We start from the raw sequence: 13,524 nt of genomic DNA on the forward strand, positions 1-13,524 counted from the left end.
GGCCTATTCGTCAGCCCACCTGACGGCTCCCTTGGAGCAAGAGGGAGGAAGCTGACGAGCAGGTAGAAAAAATGTTCGATGCAGGTGTCATCGAGCCCTCGGGAAGTCCTTGGATGTCACCTGTTGTGCTGGTCAAAAAGAAGAATGGGACCACGCGTTTCTGTGTGGACTATCGCCAGCTAAACAACTTGACACTCAAGGACTCATATCCCCTGCCAAGAATTGACGATACCCTCGATGCCGTTGCGGGCTCAAATTGGTTCTCAACCTTGGACCTCAACAGTGGGTATTGGCAGGTGGAGATGGATAGGGCAGGGAAGGAGAAAACGGCATTTTCCACAGGTAAGGGGCTGTATCAGTTCACTGTGATGCCGTTTGGTTTGTGTAACTCCCCCGCCACCTTTGAACGATTGATGGAGCATGTACTGGGCGGCATGCCATGGCAGTCATGCCGGGTGTACCGGGATGACGTCCTGGTGCATGCTAAAACATTTCCCCAAGCCATAGCTAATTTGGACCAGGTGTTTGGGTGCCTCAGACAGACAGGGTTGAAGTTTAGCCCGAGTAAGTGCACTTTGTTTGCAAGAGAGGTGGCCTATCTAGGTCACGTTATCGGTCGCGAGGGGGTAAAAACAGACCCAGGCAAAATTACAGCGGTGGAGGAGTGGCCCGCACCACGTACCATCAAGGACGTGCGGGGATTTTTGGGACTCTGCTCCTATTACCGGCGTTTTGTGGCGAAATTTGCAGAGTTGGCCCGGCCCCTTCACCGGCTTACGGAGAAGGGGACGAGATTTAATTGGACAAGGGAGTGCCAAGAGGCCTTCCTAGCATTGAAAGGGTGTGTGATACCGCACCCGTTTTAGATTACCCCACTAGTGACGGGACATTTACCCTGGACACGGATGCAAGCCAGGAAGGATTGGGCGCAGTTTTGTCTCAGACACAGGAGGGCGTGGAGAGAGTGATCGCGTATTATAGTCGGGCCATGAGTAGGCCCAAGCGAAATTATTGCGTCACTCGCAAAGAGTTATTGGCTATGCTGGCTGCTGTGAGCCATTTCCACCCTGACTTGTACGGGCGGAAATTTTTGGTTCGAACTGACCATTCCTCTTTGCAATGGCTCCTTCGGTTCAAGGAACCGGAGGGCCAAATTGCAAGGTGGTTGGAAAAGTTGCAGCAGTACGATTTTAGTGTGACCCATAGGGCCGGGAGGGCCCATGGGAATGCTGATGCACTCTCTCGGCGTCCTTGTTTGGGGGAAAACTGCAAATTTTGTGTGAGACACGAGGAGAAGGAACAATTGGGCGATTCCACCCCTATCCTCGTCGTCCGTGCAACCCGGGTGAGAGGGCCAATTTTGCCACTAACCGCAGATGAAGAATTTGGAACAATGGCTTGGAGCACGGCCCAGCGGGAGGATCCCGTCCTGGACCCGGTGTACGAATGGGTTCGATTGGGACAAAGACCTAATGGGGAAGAGGTCACCCCCCTCGGGGCGCCAACAAAGGCATATTGGGCTCAGTGGCAGACCCTGGAATTGAAAGGCAACATCTTGTATCGCAAATGGATGGAGGTTCCCTCTGAGAGAACTTCCTGGTTGGTAATAGTCCCTGACAAATTTAAGAACACAATATTACAGCAGGTGCATGGTACCCGCTCCGGCGGCCATTTGGGCAGGACAAAGACAACATCTCGGGTCCGCCGGAGGTTCTATTGGGTAAATATAGGGCGCGACATACAGGACTGGTGTCGGAGATGCGACGCCTGTACTGCTAAAAATGGACCAGCACGGAGGATGAGGGCCCCCCTTCAATTACACCAGGTGGGGGTCCCCCTTGAGCGGGTGGCCATGGATATTCTAGGACGGCTACCCCACACCCGCCAAGGTAATAAGTACATCCTCGTTGTAATGGACTATTTCACCAAGTGGCCGGAGGCCTACGCCCTCCCCAACCAAGAAGCCAGGGTGGTGGCACAGGCCTTCGTGGAAGGATTTGCATGCCGGCATGGGATTCCACAGGAGCTGCACACCGATCAGGGTCGAAATTTTGAGAGCCAATTGCTAAAAGATGTGTGCAGACTCCTGTCAATTAGAAAGACTAGAACAACGCCCTCAATACCACAATCTGATGGGATGGTGGATCGGTTTAATCGAACATTGATCCAACAACTGGCATTGTTCACCACCACCCGTCAGGATGACTGGGACGAACATCTCCCGTATTTGTTAATGGCCTACCGAACCAGCCAGCATGGGGCCACCGCATGCAGTCCGGCGTTGCTTATGTATGGGCGGGAGTTGGGGCTCCCGCCGACTTGCACTGCGGTCCCGTGCTAGACACCACGGATATCCCGCCGAGGGAGGGCTATGCACGTCACTTAAGAGGAAGGCATGGAGAGGGTCCATGCCTTCGCCCGCCGCCAGCTCCAGCTGGTGGGGGCCAGGATGAGGCACAAGTACGACCACCGGAGCCAGGGGAGTCAGTACGCTCCGGGGATGAAGATTTGGTTCTTCAATCCCCGGAGGTGGAAGGGTAGGTGCCCCAAACTCACCTCTCCCTGGCAAGGCCCGGGGGTCGTCCTGTCGCAAGTCTGTGACGTGGTCGTTAAGATCAAGATGGGGCCATGAGCCCTCCCTCGGATCGTCCATGCTGACCAGATAAGACCCTACACCGGCGAGCAGGCGCCCTCATGGATCGCCTCGGCTTTAGATGCCGAGGTGGGACCCAGTACCTCTAACGAAGGAGGCTCGTAGTGTGAGAGGACTGGGGGGTGATAGTGGGAGATGCCCGAGGTAGAGGGATGGTGGCTCTACCATCCCTCACCTCCACTAATTTGGGCAAAGGAGCTATAGATTTATGGGGATTGGCAGTACCAAACTAGCTCGGGAGGGTTAGGATAATGTATAGGGAACTAGAGATGACTATAGGTGACCAAGATTTAAATAGTAACATTGTATAGGTAGTGGGGACGTAGCCAGGTTAGATGGTTGATAACGACGAGGGATGTGCAATAGTATAAGGGGTGACAGGGAAGCATTAATCTTAGAAGGGCAATAGATAGCCAGATGATGCGGTGTGTATGAGCTTTAAGTTTTGGATGACATGAGGAATTGAGAGGCAATGCTTATGAAAGATGTGTGTGTATTGATGACATTGAGTGCATTGGCTTGCTTGGTGTGCAAGTGCAGTACAGGTGTGTGGAATGAATGGTGTGGAGTGAGTATTGTGGAATGAGTGGAGTGGAGTGTATGGTGCGAAGGAGTGGATGGGGGAAGGATGGACCCCTTCATGAGTACCCGGGGAGGGTAGTGTAAAGGTAGGTAGAGGGAGTAGGTAAATTGTGGTTGGATATTGACATCTGTAGTGCGGAAGTAGCAGAGTACTGCTTGAATGGGTGCAGGAGTGTATGGAATGGCTGGGCGTGTGGCCTGTTAGTGTGTGTGATTGGTTGAGCACTCCGCCACTGGTAGTCTGTCGGCCAGGTGAGGCCGCAGGTAGACTCTGGGAGCCAGCTAGAGTTCAATGGGGCCCGAGGATCCAGAGAAGGACCCGGGTAGCCCGACGCCAGAGAAGGCGGTAGCGGGGTGAGAGAGCCAGAGGGCCTTCCCCAGGTTAGGGTGAGGAGCAGGTAAGCTCGGGTGGCAACTGCAGTGGCAGAGGTGTGCAGGTGAGCGGACCTGCTGGTGAGCCACACGACCCAGCCCAGAAATTGTGCGAGGGCACAGGTAGAAAATCGGGGGAGTGAGACCCCAAATTGGGAGGCACCACAGTTTGGTCAATGGGAATTGGTTTTTAGAACCACATAGTGTAAAGTGGCCAATGGTTTGGCAGGGCAAGACCCCGGGTAGTATAAAGTGTTAATGTCATTTAGAAGGTAGATAGGAGAAAATCTCTTCGCACCATCCGCATCCACTCAACTAAGGTGATGAGACTCCACACCATGTTTTTGCAAGCATTTGGAATGAAAGACACATCTCGACGTGGGTGAGACATTGTTCGATATTCCATCTCTTCCTCCTTAGGAGGGATTGATGACGGATTCGGTTTAGAGGGGATGGGAAAGACAAGACGTTAGAGACGAATTTGTAATTTGTAAATTGTGTAAATACGGGGTAGGGGCAAGGGTAGAGTAGGTGACATGGGGGGTGACGAACGGATAGGGACGGGCTTTCTCGGCTCGCTCTCCCGCGCCCTTCATGTTGCATTGCTTTGTATTGATGTGTACCCTTGCGCCCCTGCCCGCTGATCTGCTTGTCCTTCCTTCCCCACTCACGGACCATTGTTATTTTGAGCCCGGCGGGGGGGTGGGTGGGGGTGGGGAGTGTGCAGGTGACCACAGTTGTGTGCCCGCACCTTTGCTGCCTCCGGCCTGCACTGATGCACCATATGGACCACACGTTCTGTGGCCTAGCACCACCTTATGGACCACACGTTCTGTGGCCTAGCACCACCTTATGGACCACGCGTACTGTGGCCTGGCACCTCTGCTGGGACCAACCATTGTTGCCAGCGGTATCTGGTTGCGGACCACTGTTTTCAAAGTGGCCTCCATGCCATGCAGGTGGACCTCCGGAGGTGGCCCTGCTGGCCCTGAGTAATAAAAAGCGGACGCGGTGTGTGCCCTTTTAATAAACAACATCAAGCAAGAAGACAACCAGAAGCAGCGGCCCAGCAGAGAAGACATCACAAGGCATCATTTATTATTTTAAAAATGTTTGTTTTTGTGCCTTTTTCATTTATGGTGCTTTTGGTGCATTCATTATTTTTGGTGCATATGGTATGGTGTATCAGTGCAGTGCAGTGCAGTGCAATGATTTTCCTCTTCTCAAAACATCTTGTTCTTGTTTCCCACAAAAGACAGGTCCTGGGTGACAGTTTGTAAATAATTAGTGTTTTTGTAAATAATGCTCCCCACCAGCTAAATGTGTAGTTTCGAAATAATTCCGCAATTCGGTTAGTCTGTGGGCATGAGTCAGTTAGATAGGATGCAATGCAGCAGGTGGGACATATTTAGTGTTAAAACTGTCGCACTCAGGGTGAGGTTAAAAGTAGAGGGTAACCACACCTAAGTGTCACACTAAGTTAAAGTTGTTTCGGCCCGGGACAGGCCTGGAGGAAAGGAGGGTGCAGTGTTGCAGTTTTTAGAACCCTCACTTGTAAATAATTCTTGTAAATATTCCATCATTTAAAAGGTTAAAGGTTGCACCCTTAATTAGTCCATATGCAACACGAAGGCCACCATAGGAACTTTAGTTATTTCCTTATTATGTGTCAGATAAGGCCGTGTTCCCAATAGTTGAATCTGCATTGTGTCAATTAAATAAGAATAGGCCCTTCCGTTCATTTTGTAGCTGCTCTCTCCAAGCTACGCCATTATGCGCCCCTACAGTCGGGGCTTGTCTCTCCCCAAATTGTCACGTGGTTTGATTAGCAGCGTTCGCTGCATTGAGCCTTCGTCGCCTTAGCGCTCGCTCCAAACGCCATTGAACATGGGGTCTCAGGCCGAGGAAAAAGGGGGCGGGACACAAGAACGAGGCGTGGCCCTGTCAACTCGCCGTCAAGGGTGGAGCTGGTGAGCCCTCGCCAACCAACCAGGGCTGAGGTGAGCTCACTGGCAGGCGTGGTTTGATGAAGCGCGCATTGATCTGTGAGCGCATTATATAAGCGCGCGCGCAAAGCCCTTTGACGGACTTCTTTCCACGGGCCTCATTCGGCGGGCTCCTTTTGCACGAACTTGGGGACTTGAGGAACTGCGTGAGGGAGCTCGTTTGATACGAACTGCCTGTGATACGAACTGCGTTTGATACGAACTGCCTCTGATACGAACTGCCCTTTTTGACAAACATTAATCGGGAGAGAGAGAGTGTTGGCATGAAATACGTATAACGTCCGTAGCCTCCCAGTCCCCCCGATATACGTAAGGTCCGCTCGCGGTCAACGACAACGACGCGCTGCCGGCCTGCTTCCATCACCACCACTGCACGAGTCGGGACTGGACGAGGAGCCTGGACATCTGCTTGGACCTTCCTCCCCTACCAGCTACCATCCCGTGTGAGTGTGTCTGTTTGTCCTGGGGTCGTTAAGTTAAGATTGCATAGATAAGATTGCCCTGTGTCCTTCTTCTTCTTCTTCCTCCTGTATATTCCTTTCGTTTCCTCTTCTTCTTGATTGTAAATAAATTCACCTGTTCTTCCTATACTCTGGTTTCTTCTTACCTGATCGATTTCGTCTTTTCTCAATTGAGTACCTGTGGCATGATTTGGAAACCGCTCAGAATCGGGTTTAGTCATTTGTTAACGGCTCGGACCGCGGATTGCTAACCGCTCGGCATTTACCATCACGTCCGTGGTTCGAGCAGGAGTTATATTCCTGCTTTACGTCGGGTTAGTAAGTAGGTATTTGGGACTTCCTTGACCAATGACCCTAGCTAATACCGACCGGAAGGAGCGTTATAACTTCAAAGGACTCGGGTCGGTCAGTCACGGACAAGGGGATTAACCCCCCCCCCCCCCCCCCTTGATAAGGGGAGTGCCGACCCCCGAATCCGCAACAATATATATATACATACATACATACATACATACATACATATATATATATATATACTGTATATATATATATATATATATATATATATATATATATATATATATATATATATACATATATATATATATATATATATATACAGTGAAACCTTGACTTACGAGTGCACCAACTTACGAGTTTTCCGAGATACGAGCCGTCGCTCGGGCGGTTTATTGCTTTGAGATGCGAGCCGAGATCTGAGTTACGAGCTTACGCCACCTGCCACCAAGTGGGTTCCGGTCACGTGGTTATCTTGCCGTGCAAGCAGCTCTGCCGTATATCACTGCTGCTTTGTTTTCGCATTTTGGTTATTTTGGAGCTTACGTCACCGCCACCAGGTGGGTTCCGGTCACGTGGTTATCTTGCCGTGCAAGCAGCTCTGCCGTATATAGCTGCTGCTTTGTTTTCGCATTTTGGTTATTTTGGAGCTTACGTCACCCGCCACCAGGTGGGTTCCGGTCACGTGGTTATCTTGCCGTGCAAGCAGCTCTGCCATATATAGCTGCTGCTTTGTTTTCGCATTTTGGTTATTTTGGAAAATTTCTTAGTTTTAACCATGGGTTCTAAGAAATTGAATGCCAAGGGCAGTACTGAGAAGAAGAAGAGGATGATGTGCTTGGATATAAAACACGCAATCGTCGAAAAACATGAGCGAGGTGTGCGTGTTGTCGACTTGGTGAGGCGGATGTGAAGGCAGCTGAAGATTTTATTATAACTTTTGCCGAACTGATAGAAGCCGAACGATACATCCCCCAGCAAATCTTCAACTGTGACGAGACAGGGCTCTTCTGGAAAAAGATGCCGAGGAGGACGTATATAACGGCAGAGGAGAAGAGCATGCCAGGCCACAACTTGTTCAGAGTGCCGGCGATAGCTCGCCTTCTCTTTGTGGAAAACACGGTGAGATCCTTAACATCCAACAACTAATGGGACGCAAACGGGGCGCCCAGTTTAGCGGTACACACATTGATGAATCACCCTGCCTGTGATTCACCCATGACAGGTTATAGCTAGGTCGGGATTCAAACCCAGGCTGGACAGTTTAGACTTTAGAGTCAAGTGTGCGTACCTCCAGTCCAGGCCATCCTGCCAACTTGTATGCTGCATACAGGTGAAATATAAAGCGCGAGATATTTTTATATATACTGTATATTTAAAAAAAAATTGGTGTGGTTTTTGGCGGGCTGGAACGGATTAATAGCATTTCAATGCATTTCAATGGGGAAATTTGATTTGAGTTACGAGCTCGGTCACGGAACGGATTAAACTCGTAAGTCAAGGTTCCACTGTATATATATAGCACCAGTCCGTAGGAAGCGGTTCAGTTCAGCATTTTTCATATGAAATTGGCAAAGCCGAGAAACGCACAAAATCCGTTAAAATTACCCTTAATAAACCGATAGAACCAGCCTTTAGAACCATTTAGAATTACCCTTTCGAACCTATTAGAATTATCCTTTAAAAAACCTTTAGAATTGCACCTTCGAACCAATTAAAATTACCCTTTTGAACCTTTAGAATGAAAAAAAGGGTTCTTCTTCTTCATTTAGGCTTACGAACATAGCCATCTATATTGAAGCGGCTTCACCGCTTAAAAACAGTAGTGACTTGATTTTGAAGCCCCTTCCTGAACGGACAGACAAACAGACTGGCGGAGAATAGATAAATAGACTAGAAAGGGCATTCAGTAGAGCCAATACCTCTTCAAGGTTCAGCAGTTTATGTTTTGTATCCCACCAATAGGCCGGATCCGATTCCGGACGTGAACCAAAATTGAATTGGCTTGTTTTTGACACCTATGCAAATCATGCACCTAGTTTTGCTCTAACCTGTCCACAATATCATGCTAAAAATCGTTTTTGGCATTATCACTCAATGGTAAAGAATCACTTAAAAGAGTAAGCAAAGGAAAGAGGTAGCAAAGGCGCAGGAGGTATATAGGAAAATGTTCGGAGAACGCTTGGATTCGGAAAAGAGGGTCAGAGAGCGGTATTCAGGATTGCAAAGCAGATAGCGAAAGAGAGGTGTGATGTGATGGGGGTGAGTTGCTTGAAGGATGAAGTGGGACAAATCGTTGTGGACCCAGATGGAATTAAAGGAAGATGGAAAATATATATGGAAATGCTGTTAAATACAGAGAATGAATGGGATGGCAACATAGAGAGTAACCCAGTTTTCGGACCAGCAGAGAAGATAACTGAGAAGGAAGTTGAGGAAGTGATAAAAGCAATGAGGAGTAGAAAAGTGGGAGGGCCGACGGGAGTTGTGGGAGATATGTTGAAGGCAGCAGGAAGTTGGGGTGTGAAGAGAATGACAGAGATCTGTAATCTGGTGGTGAAAGAAGGCCGCATTCCAGTGGTTTGGGAACTGAGTACCCTCGTCCCTCCATACAAGGGGAAAGGTGACCCTCTGGAGTGTGGCTCGTACCGAGCGATAACGTTATTGGAGCATGGAATGAAGGTATTGGAAAGGGTGTTGGAGAGGAGGATAAGGAAGAAGGTGAAGATCGACGAAATGCAGTTTGGATTTATGCCAGGAAGAGGAACGACAGACGCGCTCTTTATTGTGAGGCAGATGCAGGAGAAGTACATGGAGAAGAGGAAGAAGTTGTTTCTTGGGTTTGTTGATCTGGAGAAAGCATTCGATAGGGTTCCACGCGAAGTATTGACATGGGCATTGAGGAAGTTAGGAGTGGAGGAATGGTTGATCAGAGTAGTGATGGCAATGTACAAAAGAGCGTGCACAGCTGTAAGGACGAAGGACGGAAACAGTGGTGAGTTTGAGGTGAAGGTGGGAGTGCATCAGGGGTCGGTACTAAGTCCACTACTATTTGTAGCTGTGATGGAGGTGCTGGCTCAGAACGTAAAGGAGGGTTTACCGTGGGAGTTGTTGTATGCAGATGATCTGGTGTTGATTGCAGAAAGTATGGATGGACTGAAGGAAAAGATGAACAAGTGGAAGGAATGTATGGAGACAAAAGGTCTGAAGGTGAATATAGGAAAGACGAAGGTGATGGCAAGTGGTAAAGCATGTGGTGAGGTCGAAAGAACTGGGAAGTGGCCATGTGCTGTGTGCAGGAAGGGTGCCGGAGTGAACTCCATTCAATGTACAATATGCGCTGAGTGGGTTCATCAAAAATGTAGTGGTATGAGAGGGTCATCAACCAGTGTGGCAGCTACATTCAAATGTAAAGTGTGCACAGAGGGAGCTGCAGATGGAGGAAATGTTGAGTTGGATCTTCGAGATGGCGTGAAGCTGGAAGGTGTGAAAACATTTTGCTACCTCGGAGACATGCTGAATGGAGAAGGTGGATCAGACACGGCAACGGTTGCTCGAGTGAGATGTGCATGGAAGAAGTTTTGGGAACTGAGTGGCGTGCTGATGAGGAGGGGAGTGTCGTTGAAGCTAAAGGGTATGCTGCATGTGTGAGAAGTGTTATGATTTATGGGCGCGAGACATGGGTCATGAATGTAGAGCAGCAATGAAGGCTGGAAAGGATGGAAATGCGAATGGTTCAGTGGATGTGCGGAGTATCGTTGAGAGAGAGGAAGACAAATGATGAATTGCGAAAGATGATGGGAATAGAGCCTGTGATTGATGCTGTGAAGAGGAACAGGTTGAGATGGTTTGGTCATGTGTTGAGGAAGGATGAAACTGACTGGTTGAGAAGAGTGATGGAAATGAATGTCGAAGGAGGTAGAGGATGGGGAAGCCCGAGAAAGACTTGGCTAAAGATGGTGGAAGAAGAAATGCGGGCAAGGGGGTTAACAAGGAGAGATGCAGAAAATAGGGCAAAATGGAGAAGATTGTCATGGGAACCGCAAGGCTAACCCCGGCTCTCGCAGGGAAAATGGCCTTAAAATGCGTGTTGTTGTTGTTGTTGGTGAAGAATCACTTAAACATAAAAAATTCTCATTTTGGTATTCGGATATTCATCAAATTTGAATAAATTCTGCAATATATCTGATTTAACATGAGCTTATCACTCAATGGTGGGAATCACTTTTTAAACTCTCAGATCCGGATCATCACCAAAATTTCATCCTTGTCACACACTCAAACCCTCCACCAAATTTCTCCGAATCCATCCACAACTCTGAGATATCCTGTTCACAGACAAACAAACAAATAGACAGACAGGAGTGAAATTCCATAACCTGTGCCCACCGATGGTGGCAGAGCTACAAACATGGAGAGACAACGGATCTGGTCCAAACACATAGCTTTGATAAACTTGAAGGACACATGGCACGATTCAAGCCATTAAGAGTGTGGTGATGCGTGAGCTGGACGGAAGTACATGTTTATTTTGTTCAAGACTTGACCTGCTGCCCTATCATCAGTTCACGCTCTCTCTCACCATGCTCTTCCATGAGCATCCATGTTGCAGAGAAACAATAACAATGGAAGATGTAAAAACAGAACAAAAGGAGTGCCGGTTACCTTTAATATTTCATGGGGCGATTTTCATTGAACCAAGTGTGGTTCACAATCTCCTGCAAAACAATGGATGTGTTGGAATCAAACATGAACACGATCATGAAACACCTCCACTGGTGAGCAATTGCATTTTGATCCACAACAACAGGAGGGCAGTTACCCCAGCATGTGTGACATTCATGTTTATGCAAATAAAACACTGCAGATGAAAACTGCATCAATCCCTCACCGTCATAGTGAGCCTCTCCATTGGATCCTCCCGAAGCATCGCAGCCAGAAGGGAAACCAATGTTTCCCTTGCAAAGGTTGGTGGACTGTTTCCCACATTTAAGTCAGTCTTGACATGTGACTTCTGCAAAGAAGTAAAACAAATGTATTCATGACCGAATCCCAAACAATAGTCACAATCGAATACTAACATTTGCATAATAAGCACATTCCAAACAAGCACTCACTGATGCAATAACCAAGGTTTGACTCGAAACTAATAAAATACATTTTCATTCATCAAATAAGTTATGGTGTACAACACAAAAGTTTTTTTCTTCGCTGAAAAAGAAACCCTGTCAACTCAATAATCGGATAATTTGAGGGTGAGATGCAAAATTGAGGGAGAATTTTCTGAAGCCATGGTGGACAATGGGGCCAGTGACACCATTATTGATCCAGGTGTGTCGAAGATTTGAATCCACATGTACAGGCAGACACACACCAACAGACACACTGACATTGTTTAACTCAGTAAGGATGTTACAAAGGAGAAACGTATTTTAATTGGATAATTTTAAAGGTGATTGATTTATTGGAGACTATTTAGTTCATGAAATCTCCTCTAAGAGTGTTGTGCCCCAGCAGTGCTGTTGGTGAGATGGCAGCGTGGAGTGAAGGCCAGCCAACTCCTCACTTGGAGTGTTTGCAGATGTCTGGAGCACAGCGGCCTCTGTTTTGAACTGATAAATGCAAACACCTTTGTACGAACATCTCACAAAAGGAAACATTTGCCCTATTAATATGCAATTTATATGTTACATCTTAAATGCTAAACGAAATAGTGTGCCGTTTTACATGGTTGTGAATTCGAATTAAAATGTTGGCAAACTTGTCAATTGTATTGTGGTTAATAAAAATCAAAGGTGGGCGGTCCGCTTCGAAAGTCCGCTTATCCGCTTATCCGCTGCAGCGGACTAACGTTTTCGAAGCGGATAAGCGAATCGGACAACCCCCGGAAACCGAAGCGGATAAGCGTACGCGGACTACCGAAAAATTAAAGCGCATCGCGATTCGCCAAATCAGCTGTTAGCCTGAGCCCTTACTCTAGAATTGTGAATATTTATTTAAGTGAATAATAAGTGAAAACTGAATATTTTATTGGACGCTAGAGCGGCAATAACGTCAAGATGGAGAGATTTCTGACTCTCCAGCCCAGCGGCAGTGCCAGGGACAGGCACACGAGCGATGCAAACCAGCAGTCCCAGCACAGCGACATCCACAACCCGGTCGCTCCCGAGCTCTGCCTCGGTCGAGCGCGTGTTCAGCTACGGGTCGGACATCCTCAGGCCTAAGAGGTCGGCCCTGGCTGCACCGAACTTCGAGGCCCTCGTCTTCATGAAGGGCAACCTCCAAATCCTCAAGAAGGCCCACGAGGTGGAGGAGGAAGACGAGGACTAGTCAACAGACTGCTAGTCTGTTGACTCGTAGACTCTCTTGTCAAAGAAAGGATGGGCAAATTGATTTTTCTTTAATGTAACTTGCATATATTAAAATTATATTTAAATTAACTGTAGAGTAGAGTAGAGTCGAGTGGAAAACTTTATTTCAATAAATTTTGAATAAATTTTATTTAAATAAAAATGTATATTTTTGATCTTAAAAGCTTTGTTTGTCTTTGTAGTAGTTAGAAATGGCTATTTAGGCTTAAAAAGCATTAAATTCCCTTTAGAAACGTCAAAAATCGCTTTAAAAACGTCGAAGCGCTTTTAAAAAATCGAATTGAAGCGGATAACCGGTAAGCGGCCTAAGATTTTCGGCCGCTGAAGCGGATAAGCGAATCGGAATACACGGGCTGGCGGAGCGGATAAGCGGTAAGCGGACTTAAAATTTTCCGAATCGCGCCCACCTTTAATAAAAATGGTCTTATCTATATATATAAAGTAGAGTTGGCCTCTGTGTCTGTATCCTGATCTATGTATGATCTCTAAGATCTCGAGAACCCGTGGACGGATTTGCGAGCGGAAAGTACTGTTCGACTCGGGATGGTCCCAGGAATGTCACGGAGACATAAACATTTAAAAAATTTCGGGTTTTAAAATTAGCGTATTATTAGCACTAGCAGAAGAGAGAGGGATTCGAAGGGAGGGAGCGCAGCGCTTCTAGCGCTTCTGACTACAGCACACCTTAAAATTAAAAAAACTTCGGGTCTACAATCTCTAAGATCTCGAGAACCCGTGGACGGATTTGCGAGCGGAAAGTACTGTTCGACTCGGGATGGTCC

This window comes from Myxine glutinosa, chromosome 2 (genome assembly GCF_964187855.1).
Source record: "Myxine glutinosa chromosome 2, kmMyxGlut1.1, whole genome shotgun sequence".
In the NCBI taxonomy this organism is placed as follows: Eukaryota; Metazoa; Chordata; class Myxini; order Myxiniformes; family Myxinidae; genus Myxine; species Myxine glutinosa.